This window comes from Malania oleifera, chromosome 8 (assembly GCF_029873635.1).
Source record: "Malania oleifera isolate guangnan ecotype guangnan chromosome 8, ASM2987363v1, whole genome shotgun sequence".
Lineage (NCBI taxonomy): Eukaryota > Viridiplantae > Streptophyta > Magnoliopsida > Santalales > Ximeniaceae > Malania > Malania oleifera.
In genome coordinates this window covers 63,488,078-63,503,812 of record NC_080424.1, presented here as the reverse complement: position 1 = coordinate 63,503,812, position 15,735 = coordinate 63,488,078, and the positions used below count along the sequence as shown (strand labels likewise).

The 15,735-nt window shown below is 36.9% G+C and overlaps 1 protein-coding gene across 5 annotated transcripts in view; it reads left to right on the top strand.

The window, feature by feature from the left end:
* The window catches only part of LOC131162533 (pentatricopeptide repeat-containing protein At5g61990, mitochondrial-like), a 36,802-nt gene that overhangs the window by 6,691 nt on the left and 14,376 nt on the right, over window positions 1-15,735 (top strand). For 2 of the 5 annotated variants that reach the window (XM_058119126.1, XM_058119125.1), the window contains exon 2: window positions 9,022-9,123. The exons of 2 other annotated variants lie outside the window; for them this stretch is intronic. The gene's annotated coding sequence lies outside the window, so the exon portion shown is untranslated. Of the gene's footprint in view, window positions 1-9,021; window positions 9,124-9,251; window positions 9,341-15,735 lie in introns of those variants that run through there. One more of the 5 variants, XM_058119127.1, reaches the window with a different exon arrangement.

Genomic DNA, 15,735 nt, shown 5'->3' with positions numbered 1-15,735 from the left:
CAACAAAATGGTATTGCTGAGAGAAAAAATTGCCATTTGTTAGAGGTTGCACGGGCACTAATGTTTTCAATGCAAGTTCCTAAATATCTATGAGGTGATGCTATTTTAATTGGTTTGTTACGTTTATTGATGATCATACACGTTTGTGTTGGGTGTACTTATTGAGTGACAAATGTGAGGTTGAAAATTTTTTTTAGGATTTTTATAATATGGTTGAAGCCCAGTTCCAAACAAAAATTAGTTTTCTTAGATTTGATAATGGTACTGAATATTTTAACAAATGTTTAGGAACGTTTCTTTCAACAAAGGGTATTCAACATCAATCTACTTGTCGTGACACCCCACAACAAAATGGTATTGCTGAGAGAAAAAATCGCCATTTGTTAGAGGTTGCATGGGCACTAATGTTTTCAATGCAAGTTCCTAAATATCTATGAGGTGATGCTATTTTAGCTGCATGTTATCTCATTAATAGAATGCCTACTCGAGTGCTAAAATACATCACTCCCTTAGATTGCCTAAAAAAATTGTTTCCTATATGTCGGATAACATCAGAACTGCCACTAAAAGTGTTTGGATGCACTATTTTGGTCATATACCTACCAATCTTCGATGCAAGCTTGATCCTAGGGCAGAAAAATGTGTTTTCCTTGGATATGCTCCTAATTAAAAAGGGTACAAATGTTTTAACTAGAGAAATTCATATCTGTATGGATGTTGTTTTTATTGAAAACTAGCGCTTTTTTGGCCATAACTATCTTTAGGGGGAGAAAAAGGAAACTGAAGATGAGTTCTGACAAACCTTTAAGCCTCTTCCAAATGTTTTCCTTGACATTGACATCCACGCTTTAAAGGGTCAAGAAGCCGATACTTTAACTCGGGAAAATAATGGAAATCCTAGTCTACCTATACAAGGCATACCTAATTCACAAACAAGGGGAGAAGTACTATCAAATATTCCCTCATCTAAACTTCCTGTTTATACTAGAAGAAGAAATCATCAGAATAATAGAGCTCTTTGTTCAAATCCAGAGCTAGGCCAATCATCATCACCTACACAAGTTGGTCCTCCTTCACATACTCCAGGCACTTTTTCTTCTTCAGATCCTTGTTTTGATAATTCTTCTGATCTTGACCTGCCCATTGCCTTTAGGAAAGGAGTTAGAACTTGTACCACACATCCTATTTCCATCCATCTATCCTATCATAGACTCTCCGATTCTCATAAGGCCTTTACTTCAAATGTTTCTCATCTATTTATTCCAAGAACCATTCAGGAAGCACTAGATCACCCAGAATGGAGATTGGCTGTTCAAGAAGAGATGGATGCACTAATTGCTAATGGCACTTGGAAAATTGGTGACCTATTGGAGGGGAAGAAGACTGTTGGCTGTAAATGGGTATTTACAGTAAAATTCAAGGCTGATGGGAGTATAGAAAGGTACAAAGCAAGACTTGTGGCGAAGGGGTTCACTCAAACATATGGAATTGACTACCAGGAAACATTTGCTCCTATAGCCAAGATGAACTCAATCCGTGTGTTGTTCTCTCTAGCAGCTCACTCTAACTGGCCCTTATATCAACTACATGTGAAGAATGCCTTCTTAAATGGAGACTTAGAGGAGAAAGTCTTTATGGATCTACCGCTAGGATTTGAAGGGAAACGTGGCAAAGGCAAGGTGTGCAGATTGAGGAAATCATTGTATGGAGTCAAACAATCTCCTAGAGCTTGGTTTGAACGCTTTGGGAAGGTAGTAAAGAGTCATGGCTACAGCCAAGGTCAAGCCGATCATACTATGTTCTATAGACACACGAGTGAAGGTAAAATGACTATCCTTATTGTCTATGTAGCTGATATAATTATAATAGGTGATGATAGCAATGAGCTAGAGAGGTTAAAGAAGATCCTTGCTCAGGAATTTGAGATATAAGACTTAGGCAACTTGAAGTATTTTCTTGGTTTGGAATTTGCAAGGTCAAAGAAGGAATTTTTGTTTCCCAATCCAAGTATGTGCTTGATTTACTTGGAGAAAAAGATCTGCTAGGATGCAAAGCAGCAAAAACACCTATAGTGCCGAACATAAAACTCCAACTAGCTAAGGCTGAAGAAGTGATCAATAGAGAGCAATACCAAAGATTGGTAGGGAAACTCCTTTATCTCTCTCATACACGTCCTGACATAGCCTTTGCAACAAGCGTGGTAAGTCAATTTATGCATTCACCAGGACCCGAGCATTTTGATGCTATGTACAGGATTCTAAGGTACCTAAAAGGGACTCTGGGTAAAGGTTTATTATTTGGAGGACATGGGAATTTATAGATTGAAGTATACACTGATGGAGATTGGGCTAGAAGTATCACTGACAGAAGATCAACTTCTTGCTATTGCACCTTTGTTGAAGGAAGCCAGGTAACATGGAGCAGCAAGAAACAAAATGTTGTGGCAAGGAGTAGTGCAGAGGCAGAATTTAGGGCTATTGCTCATGGAATTTGTGAAGCACTATGGATCAAAAGGTTGCTGGAAGAATTAAACATTACCAATTCACTACCAATGAAACTATATTGTGACAATAAAGTTGCAATAGCTATCGCTCACAATCCATTTCTTCATGATAGAACTAAACATGTGGAGGTAGACAAGCATTTTATCAAGGAGAAAATAGAGGAGGGAGTAATCTGTCTGCCATATATCTCGACAACTGAGCAAGTAGCAGACATACTGACAAAGGGACTGCCGAAGAAACAGTTTGAAAACTTTCTTAGCAAGCTGGCCATGGAAGATATCTTCAAGCCAGCTTGAGGGGGAGTGTTGGAAAGTTCCAAATCTGTTTAGTAAACTTTCCTATTTTTCTAAGAGAATCTCGGCTGTAAATGTGTGAATATCCTAGAATATTTAGGTTCCTTAGAAGTTAGCATCTTTGGTTCTTTCCTTTTTGATTCTTTCCTTCTATTCTTTTGTTGTACATTTATTTATATAGACTTGTATCTATGTTACGATTAATTTGAATTATTTCCACAAGAAGCTATCTCATTCTAGACATAGGTACAGGTCTGCATAAATAAATGTACAGCAGAAGAATAGAAGGAAAGAACCAAAGATGCTAACTTCTAAGGAAACTAAATATTCTAGGATATTCACTCATTTATAGTCGAGATTCTCTTAGAAAAATAGGAAAGTTGACTAAACAAACTTGAAACTTTCCAACACTACCCCTCAAGCTGGCTTGAAGATATCTTCCATGGCTAGCTTGCTAATGAAGTTTTCAAACTGTTTCTTCGGCAGTCCCTTTGTCAGTATGTCTGTTACTTGCTCAGTTGTTGAGATATATGGTCGACAGATTACTCCCTTATCTATTTTCTCCTTGATAAAATGCTTGTCTACCTCCACATGTTTAGTTCTATCGTGAAGAACTGGATTGTGAGCGATAGCTATTGCAGCTTTATTGTCACAATATAGTTTCACTGGTTGTGAATTAGTAATCTTTAATTCTTCCAGCAACCTTTTGATCCAGTCTTCACAAATTCCATGAGCAACAGCCCTAAATTCTGCCTCTGCACTACTCCTTGCCGCCACATTTTGTTTCTTGTTGCGCCATATTACTAGGTTTCTTCCAACAAAGGTCTAATAGCTAGAAGTTGATCTTCTATCAGTGATACTTCCAGCCCAATCTGCATCAGTGTATGCTTCAACTCGCTAAATTCCCATGTCCTCCAAATAATAAACCTTTACTCAGAGTCCCTTTTAGGTACCTTAGAATCTTGTACACAACATCAAAATACTCGGGTCCTGGTGAGTGCATAAATTGACTTACCACGCTTGTTGCAAAGGCTATGTCAGGACGTGTATGGGAGAGATAAAGGAGTTTCCCTTCCAATCTTTGGTATTACTCTCTGTTGATCACTTCTTCAACCTTAGCTGGTTGGAGTTTTATCTTCGGCTTTATAGGTGTTTCAGCTGCTTTGCATCCTAGCAGACCTATATCTCCAAGTAAATCAAGCACATACTTGCGTTGGGAAACAAAAATTCCTTTCTTTGACCTTGCAAATTCCAAACCAAGAAAATACTTCAAGTTGCTTAAGTCTTTGATCTCAAATTCCTAAGCAAGGATCTTCTTTAACCTCTAGCTCATTGCTATCATCACCTGTCATAATTATATCAGCTACATAGACAATAAGGATAGCCATTTTACCTTCACTCGTGTGTCTATAGAACATAGTATGATCGGCTTGACCTTGGCTGTAGCCATGACTCTTTACTACCTTCCCAAAGCGTTCAAACCAAGCTCTGGGAGATTGTTTGACTCCATTCAATGATTTCCTCAATCTGCACACCTTGCCTTTGCCACCTTTCCCTTCAAATCCTAGCGGTAGATCCTTAAAGACTTTCTCCTCTAAGTCTCCATTTAAGAAGGCATTCTTCACATGTAGTTGATATAAGGGCCAGTTAGAGTGAGCTGCTAGAGAGAACAACACACGGATTGAGTTCATCTTGGCTATAGGAGCAAATGTTTCCTGGTAGTCAATTCCATATGTTTGAGTGAACCCCTTCGCCACAAGTCTTGCTTTGTACCTTTCTATACTCCCATCAGCCTTGAATTTTACTGTAAATACCCATTTACAGCCAACAGTCTTCTTCCCCTCCGGTAGGTCACCAATTTTCCAAGTGCCGTTAGCAATTAATGTATCCATCTCTTCTTGAACAACCAATCTCCATTCTGGGTGATCTAGTGCTTCCTGAATGGTTCTTGGAATAAACATATAAGAAACATTTGAAGTAAAGGCCTTATGAGAATCGGAGAGTCTATGATAGGATAGATGGTTGGAAATAGGATGTGTGGTACAGGTTCTAACTCCTTTCCTAAGGGCAATGGACAGGTCAAGATTAGAAGAATTATCAAAACAAGGACCTGCAGAAGAAAAAGTGCTTGGAGTATGTGAAGAAGGACCAACTTTTGTCGGAGATGATGATTGGCCTTGCTTTGGATTTGAAGAAAGAGCTCTATTATTTTGATGATTTCTTCTTCTGGTATAAACATGAAGCTTAGATGAGGGAATATTTGATAATACTTCTCCCCTTGTTTGTGAATCAGGTATGCCTTGTATAGGTAGACTAGGATTTCCATTATTTTCCCTAGTTAAAGTATCGGTTTCTTGACCCTTTAAAGAGTGGATGTCAATGTCAAGGAAAACATTTGGAAGAGGCTTAAAGGTTTGCCAGAACTCATCTTCGGTTTCCTTTTTCTCCCCCTGAAGATAGTTATGGCAAAAAAAATGTTGGTTTCAATAAAAACAACATCCATACTGATATGAAATTTTCTGGTCAAAGGGTTAAAACATTTGTAACCATTTTTATTAGGAGCATATCCAAGGAAAACACATTTTTCTAGCCTAGGATCAAGCTTGGATCGAAGATTGGTAGGTATATGAACAAAAGCAGTGCATCCAAACACTTTTAGTGGCAGATTTGATGTTATCCGACATGTAGGAAACAATTTTTTTAGGCAATCTAAGGGAGTGATGTATTTTAGCACTCGAGTAGGCATCCTATTAATAAGATAACATGCAGTTAAAATAGCATCACCCTATAGATGTTTAGGAACTTGCATTGAAAACATTAGTGCCTGTGCAACCTCTAACAAATGGCGATTTTTTCTCTTAGCAATGCCATTTTGTTGTGGGGTGTCACAAGTAGATTGATGTTGAATACCCTTTGTTGAAAGAAACGTTCCTAAACATTTGTTAAAATATTTAGTATCATTATCAGTTCTAAGGATACTGATTTTCGTTTCGAACTGGGCGTAAACCATATTATAAAAATGTTGAAAAATTTTTTTAACCTCGGATTTGTCACTCAATAAGTACACCCAACACAAACGTGTATGATCATCAATAAACATAACAAACCATTTCTTACCAGAAGTAGTTATTTTTGTGGGACCCTAAACATCATTATGAAGTAAATAAAAAGGTTTAGAAGAATGATAAGCTTTTTATTGATAGGTGCTTCGGTGACTTTTGGATATGTGGCAAACATCACAATGAAGAGAATTGCAATCCAGTTTTTAAAATGAGGTAGGAAACAAATGTCTTAAATAGAGAAAACTAGGATGTCCTGGTCTAAGATGCCAAAGCATTATTTGTTCACGTACAGAAATAGAACTAGTACTACTACTCGAACTCTGAGCTTGTTTATTGTTGAATAAAGTATCATCGAAGTAGTAGAGTCCATCAACCGTTCTAGCACTGCCAATCATCCTCCCCGAGAGTTGGTCCTGAAATTCACAATGGGAATCAAAGAAAATGACACAACGATTAGAATCCTATGTGAGTTTACTAATAATAGATAGTAGGTTACAAGCAAGTTTAGGGACGTGAAAGACAGATTTGAGTTCTATTTTTTCAGAGATTTGGACAGAACCTGTTCTAGCAATGTATGAAAAACTTCCATCTGCAATTCTAATCTTTTTATTACCAGAACAAGGAGAATAAGATTGAAACAATTGTGAGGTACTGGTCCTGTGATCAGATGCACTAGAATCAATAATCCATGGTGCAAGATTTAAGCAACAAGGGTAGGCACTAAAGTTATCACTTGTTTGGGCCAATGAACCAGTAGGAAGACTAGAGGCAGAAGTAGATTTCAGCAGTTGAAAAAGATGATCCACCTGTTTAGCACTTAGGAAATTAGCTTCATTGGCTTTAGGGACTGCATGATTGCTGCCAGAGGGTCCAGATTTGTTGCTTTTCCAGTTTGTTGGCTTTCTATGGAGTTTCCAACAATTTTCTCGAGTGTGGTGTGGCTTATTGCAATAGTCACACCATACTCGAGGCTTATCTTCCAACCTCCTTTGATTAGAGTAAGGCCGCTGTGCAGAAATATTGGCCGTAGCCAAATCTGTGTTACTAGCAGCATGAGAAATAGGATTACTGGCAGCAAGTAGAGCAGAATTTTCCACAGTCTCATCCTCCTTTTTCTTCATCATCACACTCCTTCGGCAATCTTCTCGTTGTACTTCAGAAAATACTTCCCCGAGTGGGGGTAGAGGCTGTCTCCCTAGGATTCTTCCCTTTTAATTCATCAAACTCATCATTAAGTCTAGCCAAGAATTTAAAAATTCTTGCATTCTCCACCATCTTCTTATTGTGATTGCAATCAACAGGATTTTTCCATTCATAATCATTGAATAAATCTAGATCTTGCCATAGGCCCTTAAGAACATTGAAATACCTTGTTACACTGCCATCTCCTTGATAAGTATTGCTGATCTTTTGTTGCAGATTATAAATCTGAGAGTAATTCCCAAGGTTAGAGTACATCTGACTCACATTGTCCCAGTGTTCCTTTGCAGTAGAATAACACATGTAATTAGCACTAATCTCTTTATCCATGGCATTCACGAGCCATGCCATCACCATGGAATTTTCAGCATCCCATATAGCATAAGATGGGCTTGTCTTCTCGGGCTCCTTAGCTTCACTAGTCAAGTACCCTATCTTCCCTCTTCCACGAATATACATCTTGGCAGATTGTGACCATTGCAGGAAGTTGGCCTCATTCAATTGTGTATTGGTAATTTGGATAGAGTAAGGTTCAGAATGGGTAGGTCTGGTTTCAGGTTTGATTTCAGCCATGGCTAGCAACAGAAGAGATTAGGGTAGAGTTGAACAAAGAAGAAAACCCTATAGAGATTAGGGTCAGATTGAAGCCGCCAAGGGAAACTAAGGTTTACACAAGGCCAAGAGCCGGACCTAGCTCTGATACCATCTAGAATGAGATAGCTTCTTGTGGAAATAATTATCATTAATCGTAACATAGGTACAAGTCTGTGTAAATAGATGTACAGCAGAAGAATAGAAGGAAAGAACCAAGAAGGAAAGAATCAAATATGCTAGCTTCTAAGGAAACTAAATATTCTAGGATATTTACAAATTTACAGCCGAGATTCTCTTAGAAAAGTAGGAAAGTTGACTAAAAAGATTTGAAACTTTCCAACAGAATATTACGTGCTTAAATTTATTTTACTAATATTATAGTCTTGCTCCTGATGGAGGACTGCTTTCATCCTTTAGGCTGCCTATTCAGCATACTTGTTTTAAGCATTGAATTAGGAAAATGTGATTGTTCTAGTCCTTTTTTTTTGGGTGTTGCTTAATTTCCTGTTATGTTGGGGATTTATGTAATTATGTGTTTTAGTTAGTTGTAGGTATAAGTTCTTGGTTTGTAAGTTGTATGAGACGGATAATCATTTGAATTCAATATTCCAGTTCAGTTTCTCTCTTTCCACCCCCTCTCTCTCCTGCAGCTCTCCTCCCTCTTTTCTTCTTTCCTTATTTCCTTCTTCCTTCTTCTTCTTCTTCTTTCTCTCTACTCTGTTTCTATTCTCCGCTGTTTCTTAATTTTTGTCTGTAACTCCTCTCTCTCTAATTTCTGCCCTGACTTGCAACAATTCACTCTTCTTCTACTTTCTTCTTTCTCCATCTTCTCCTTTTCTGTATTTCTCTTACTCAGTTCTCTCTCTGATTCTGTTGAGTTACTGTCCTATGTCAATTTGGTATCAGAGCAAAACTTGATTCAGTCCCAGTCTTCCTTGTTGCTGCTCTTCCATTAATTAACTGCCACCATTGTACACCATAATGCCATAATCATATTTCTAATCCCTTCAATGCACTTATAATTTCATCCCACATTGCCTCAAACCAAATAATTTCGACCATTCAAGCAAAGAAAGCAAGAAAAACTGGAAATTCGTAGCACTGTTCATCTGCAACTTTTTCAAACAATGACAATTGTGCTCCTCGAATTTGAACATGAAATTCCAGGCATCATTTTATTGCACCTCCATTACCATTGAAGACAGACCTCACTGAAAATCCATCCCCTGAAATTTGATCACCGTACGAACATTGGAGAGCCCCCATGTGTTGGCCAAACAATTCCCGGCCGACCCCCTTCAAATACCCAAAATTTATGACCTTTTCTTGAGACAGCCACCATAACTGAAATATGTTCCCCTTGACCAGCCAGAAGTCCATCTTCAGAGAAGCCTTGCTGGCGGCACATGCCTCGATGCTTTGGGACACGTGTATAAGACACAACCAGAACCTTCTGCAACCTCCAGATTCGTGAGTATTTGGTTCTAGTCGCATGTTTTTTTCCTGATATTCTGAAGCTTAATTGAGAAAATTCTAGTGCTAGTGCATACATTTTTTGGAGAATAATTGGATAAATTCATCCCAAATACTGGGTACAGACCTATTTGCTGCAGTTTGTGTGCATTTTTGTCAAGCCTTGAGAAATTGGGACTTTGAGAAATTGCATGACTATGCTGATAGCTTGAGGCTTATTGCAATTTGTGCTTAGAGTCTTTGGTGAGGTAACCAAAATTCTCCCATTTATCTTGATTAATGTTTACATGATTGGAAAACCAGTAATTTGCATAATTCCAAGTTTCTTGTTACCATTTTTTTTTTTTTTTCAAGATATGCCCTTTTCATATGAGTTCCTTTGGTTCATTTCATTGCTCAAATCCTTGTTCATTGTTCATACTCCCTTGTCATATTATGCAGGACGATGTCCATTCATGTGCATTATGTTCAATAGCTTAACGTGTGTGAATTGTAGTAATTTTATGAGTCATATCATGTAGGACCATGTTTATTTTTGGACCATATTCAGCAATAATGTGTATATTCCTCTGATTCTTTTATTAATCATCTCGGGGATTTATCTTACGGCTGCCTTGTCCTTTAGAAGGTTTAGAAGGTATTAATATGTTAGAAAATGGGGTCCCCAAAGATGATAAAATGGTTTAGGGTGGAATTTTGCCCACTCCTGTTCAAGACGAATTTCCTTGGAAGGACATTGAAACTGAAGAGGTTGTTGGATGACTTGGGCCTCATGTTATCTGATCAAGGAGGTAATGAAGTCAGGCTTGATGGTGGCAAATACAAGGTGAAGAAGGGTAAGAGGGAATTAGCTAATTTGAAGTGTTCGGTGAACTATGATGGGAAGGGTTTATAGGGGGGTTTTCTTGGCTGATCATAGCAGTTTTTATTGTTTATTTCTGCTTCACTTTTATTTTTGAGTTTTCTTTTGTTTTTTATTTTATTTTCCTGAGGATTTAGTATCCTTGCTTTGATTGTACATTCTCTACCTTAATACATCTTCTTTTATTGCCAAAAATATAAAAAATTATGATTCATATATCTTGTAGTCAAATTTAATCTTCCTAAGCATCATTGTACCCCATCGCATCATCCATAGCCACCAACAACCCGTTGAAACCATCTCCACCTATCTTATACTAATTGATACCCAATCTTTGTCTATTCGGCAGACACCCTTCAAGACTCTACAACAACAATGACAACAACAGAAAAATCAAGTCTTAAGTCCCACTAAGTAAGGTCAGCTACATGAATCCTTTTCCGCCAATTTATGCGATCATGGACAATTTTCTTCAACAAATTCAGGGCTATTAAATCCTTACTATCTCATTCCAAGTTATCATAGGTCTATCCCTATCCCTTCTATTGCCTCTCTCAGTAAGTCAGTAACTAATTCACTCTTCCTCAATGGTGCACTACGTGGCCTACGTTGCAAGTGCCTAAACCATCTGAGACATCCCTCCCTTATGTTTTACAAGAGCTACGCCTAACTTACCAAGAATATGTTCATTTATTAATTTATCTTTTGACGTTAGACCACTCATCCATTTAAGCATTCTTATTTCGATAACTTTTACTTTTTGGATATGTTATTTCTTAATTGCCCAACATTTTGATCCATATAGCATAACTGATCTTACAGTTGTCCTATAAAATTTTCCTTTTAACTTTAAGAGTATTCTACGATCACAAAGCACACTTAAAGTGCTTATCATCAATATTATCCAACTTGCTTTAACTCTGTTATTACATCTTCAATTTGTCCTTCAGGTTGCATAATAGATCCCAGGTATCGAAATCAACTAGTGCTATTGATTTCTTCATCATCAAGTTTAACTTTGTCTCCGATATTCCTCCTACTATTACTGAAATTATATTTCATATATTTTGTCTTATGTTATCCTAAAGCCTCTAGATTCTAAAGCTTCTCTCCATAATTCTAACTTAGATTTTATTCCACTCCTAGTTTCATCAATCAAGACAATATCATTTGCAAATAACATGCACCATGGATTCTCATTTTGGATAGTCCTAGTAAGTTCATCCATTTCTAAAGCAAAAAGATAAGAGCTCAAAGCAGATCCTTGATGTACACCTCTTGTGATTGGAAACTCTCTAGTCTCTCCACTTATAGTCCTAACACTAGTCATTACTCCATTATACATATTCTTAATGACACCAGTATACCCACTAAATGCACTTTTTTTTTTTTTAAATTTATTTTTTTTAGTTTTTATTTTTATTTTTTATAAAACCTACCATAGAACTTCCCTAGGTACCTTATCATTCGCTTTCTCTAAGTCAATAAATATTAGATGTAAGTCTCTCTTCTTTTCCCTAAGCTTTTTGATTAATCTTCTTAAAAGATATTTAGCTTCTGTAGGTGATTTCCCAGGCATAAAACCAAATTGATTTTCCGAGACATTTGTTTCCAGCCTTAATCTTTGATCAACTACCCTTTCCCACAATTTCATTGTATGACTCATAAGTTTAATTCTATGATAGTTATTACAATTTTGAATATCTCCTTCATTTTTGTATATAGGTATTAAAGTGCTTTTCGTCCATTCATCTGACATTTTTTTTAGTTTTTTATAATTTTGTTAATCAAATTAGTTAACCATATAATTCTGTTATCACCTAAGCATTTTCAAACTTCAATTGAGATGTTATCTGGTCCTATAGCTTCTCCATTTCTCATTTTTTTAGTGCAAACTTTACTTGGTTAACTTCAATCTTACTAATAAATCTCATATTTTTAGTCTTTTCCTCATTTTTCAATTTTAAGTTTAAGCTTTCTACTTGGTTTTCATTAAATAGCTTACTAAAGTAACTTCGCCATCTTTCTTTTATGTCTTATTCCTTAACCAAGACAATATCATCCTCACGTTTCATATATTTTACATTACCCAAGTCCTTACTTTTTTTTTTTTTTTTTCTAGCTCTAGTAAGTTTAAATATGTCTTTTTCTCCTTCTTTTGTATCTAATCTAGCATTCAAATTATTAAATGATCTATGTTTAGCTTCACTAATGACCTTTTTTGCATCTTTTCTTGCTTCTTTATACTTTTCAAAGTTTTCCATGCTACATTTTTGCCATGTTTTATACCAAATTATTTTTGTCTTTACAACTTTTTGGACATCTTGATCCCACCACTAACTTTCTTTGCTATTCAAGAATCTTGCGCTTCTGAAATCTCTTTTTCTATTTTTTAAATAGATTTAGCTATCATACTCCAAAGGATGTTTGTGTCTATACCATCCTCTATAGTCAAATTGCCATTTTGATTATTTTATCTTAATTTTTTTTTATTTTTATATTTTCTCCATTTAGGTTTCACCACTAGTTCTCTTACACTGGTTTATTTCCTCTCTCTTCCATTTTTTGATACATATATCTAACGCTAAAACTCTATGTTGTGCAGTTAAGCTTTCACCTGAGATAACTTTACAATCCTTCCATGATAAATGATTTACCTTATTCGTTTAGAAAAAATCTATTTGACCTTTATTTTGGTCCAATTTTGAAGGTTATTAAGTGTTCTTCTCTCTTCTTTAAGCAAGTATTCATTGTAATAAATTCATATGAAATGTTGAAGTCTAAGAAAATCGCCATAGGCTCATTTTTCTCTCCATATTCGTATCCATCATGTATCCTCACATAACATTTATTATCCCTCCCAACGTGTCCATTCAGATTATGCTTGTATGAATATTTTCTTAGTCCCTGATATGCCTTTGTATGATACTATCCATATCTTCCCAAAATTGTCTCTTAAGGTTTTCTTTTAAGCCAACTTGAGGAACATAGGCACTAATGACATTTATTATCTCTTGGGCTAAGATCATCTTGATTTTTTATAATTCTATCCCCTACACTTTTGACTTCTACAACGCTATTTTTTAAGTTTTCGTCTACAATAATTCCTACCCCTTTCTTATGTTTTTCTTTTCCAGTGTACCAAAGGTTAAATTTCTATCTTCAATTTGTCTATATTTCTTCTCCACCCACTTTTTTTCTTGAAGGCAAATTAGATTAATGTACTAAAGTTTAAATCCCGATCTTCAATTTGTCTATCTTTCTCCTGCACCCACTTTTTTTCTCGAAGGAAAATTAGATTAAGTTTTCTTCTAATCATAGTGTCCACAGTTTTCATACTTTTACTCATAAGTGTTTCTATATTCCTAGTTGTTAATCTAATACTAGTCTCCCAAACTAACTTCTTTGCCCGTCCACGTCCTTACTGATGCAGGAATGCTTGCATATTTGACACGTACCCGAATGCCGACATGGTGCATCACTTTGGGTCGACAACCTAGCCCACCCTCGCCCCCTTTTCGTTACATCCAGGTGGTATAAGTGCAACACATTGCTCATAGGGGATGCCCCCAGCAAATATTCAGTAAGGATTCATATCATAATGATTTGACAAGTTTTAAGCTAGTTGTCAGCTACTTAATGCAACCCTCCTCCTTTATATGGGCTTGGGATTAGTTGTATGTGAAAAGATTAGTACATTAAGCGCATCATAGGCAAAGTTACACCCTTTGGGGCTTTGTGGATAAAAAATAAGTGTCTCATTGAACAATTTACACATCATAAACTTGTTGGTTAAAAGCTCTATGATAAATGACCTAGAACAATTAGTTTGGCACTCTAATGAGTCCCCATACAAGTAGGGTCAACCATGGCATTCCTCCCACTCTAGGAGTTGCTATAGCACCTAATAAGATGAGTTAGGCCACGAGGCAACCTAATAGACCAATTCTGCCCCATTAGCCTCAAGTTAACCTAGCGTTAGGTTTGAGGAGGGTGGTTTTGATGAGTTTGGAAATAAGGGTACCAACCTAATGCATACTCCACATTTCCTTAGGCATGACCTAAAGGATTATTGAGATATTACCAAGAGGGTCAAGGTAGATGTGTGTACCTATGATCGGGAATTAGATACAAATTCCTTCTTAGATTGGGTAGAAGAGATGGAAGGTTACTTTGAGCGGTACTAAATGGAAGGTGAGGAGAAAGTTCAGTTTGCCAAGATGAAACTTGTAGGTCACCCAAGAAGCGTTGGCAAACTGTTCAATAACCATCTAATGGTTAGATGGACCTCCTATTACCCAATAGGAAGTGATGAGACACCTGTTGAAAGAGAAGTAACTCCCTCCTTCCTAAACCAATTGCTTAGTGACTTGTTAAATCATTGACAACCCACCACTGGTTTGGCCAATTTAGTGTTGTATTACTTGAGTTTGGCCTTTGACAGTGTGCTGCTAGATCACTCTGTATTTTATTTTCATACTCCATTTTGACAAGATTTTGCTTATATGTTTGTGGATGACATTGTGATCACTGGTGACGATGGTCAAGGTATCCACGACCTAAAGCTTTTCCTATTGAGCAAGTTGTAGACCAAGGACTTGGGACCATTAAAGTACTTCGTGGGTATAGAAGTATCGAGATCTCGTATGGGAACCGTCTTGTCACAGAGGAAGTATGTTTTTGATCTTTTATATGAGGCTAGGCTCTGGGATCCAAACTTGTTGATACACCCACACATGGATCCCAATAATAAGTTAGTGTCAGATATTTGTTGCCTAACCTAGGACGATTTCAGGTACTTGTTGGAAAGTTGAATTATCTCACAGTCACTCGATCGGACATATCTTTCACAATGTGTGTTGTGAGTCAGTTTCTTGATTTTCTGAGAACCAGTTGTTGGGATGCAGTTATTCGCATATTCAGGTTTCTTGAAGCTGCACTTGGGAGAGGTCTCTTATATCAAGATAAAGGTCACACTTATACTCAGGAATATACAGATGCGGATTGGACTGGGTCACCTTTCGAAAGAAGATCCACAACTAGGTATTTCATCTCTGTTGGTGGTAATTTGGTTTTCTAGAAGGGCAAGAAACAAAATGTAGTGGCTAGATCAAGTGCTTAGTTAGAGTATACGGCCATGGTTTACACTACATGTAAGCTTGTTTGGGTGAAAAGCATGTTGGAAGAACCGGGTTCTCTATGTCCTTGGTCTATGGAGTCGATGTGTGATAACCAAGCTGCTATTCATACTACCACCAACCCAGTCTTCCATGAGCGAACAAAACATGTTGAAATGGCAATGCCACTTCGTTTAGGAAAAGCTTGTGTAGAAGCTCATTTCAACAACTTGTGTGAAGTCTGACATGCAACGCTAACTTGTTTACTAAAGCTTTTTTGGGGGGGGGGGGGGGGGTCTTGGTGTTAAGTTCATTTGCAACAAGCTAAGAGCATATGATGTCTATGCTCTAGCTTGAGGGGGAGTATTAATGGTTATTTAGTTATCTTTTATTATAGTATGTTAGTGTTATGTTAATGAGTAAGAGTTAGTGAGGGTATTATGGTCATTGATATGTACTTGACATATATTATAAACAGAGGGAGAGACCTATCATTTTGTTTGGTTTTCCTTTTTACCCAATTATTTAGCAATCTCTAGTGCCACCTCTGCAATGGAAACTTGTAAGATATTGAGTGATGATTTGTGAGGGCAATTAGCAATTTTATGAGGGCTCATCATAAGAAGCAAG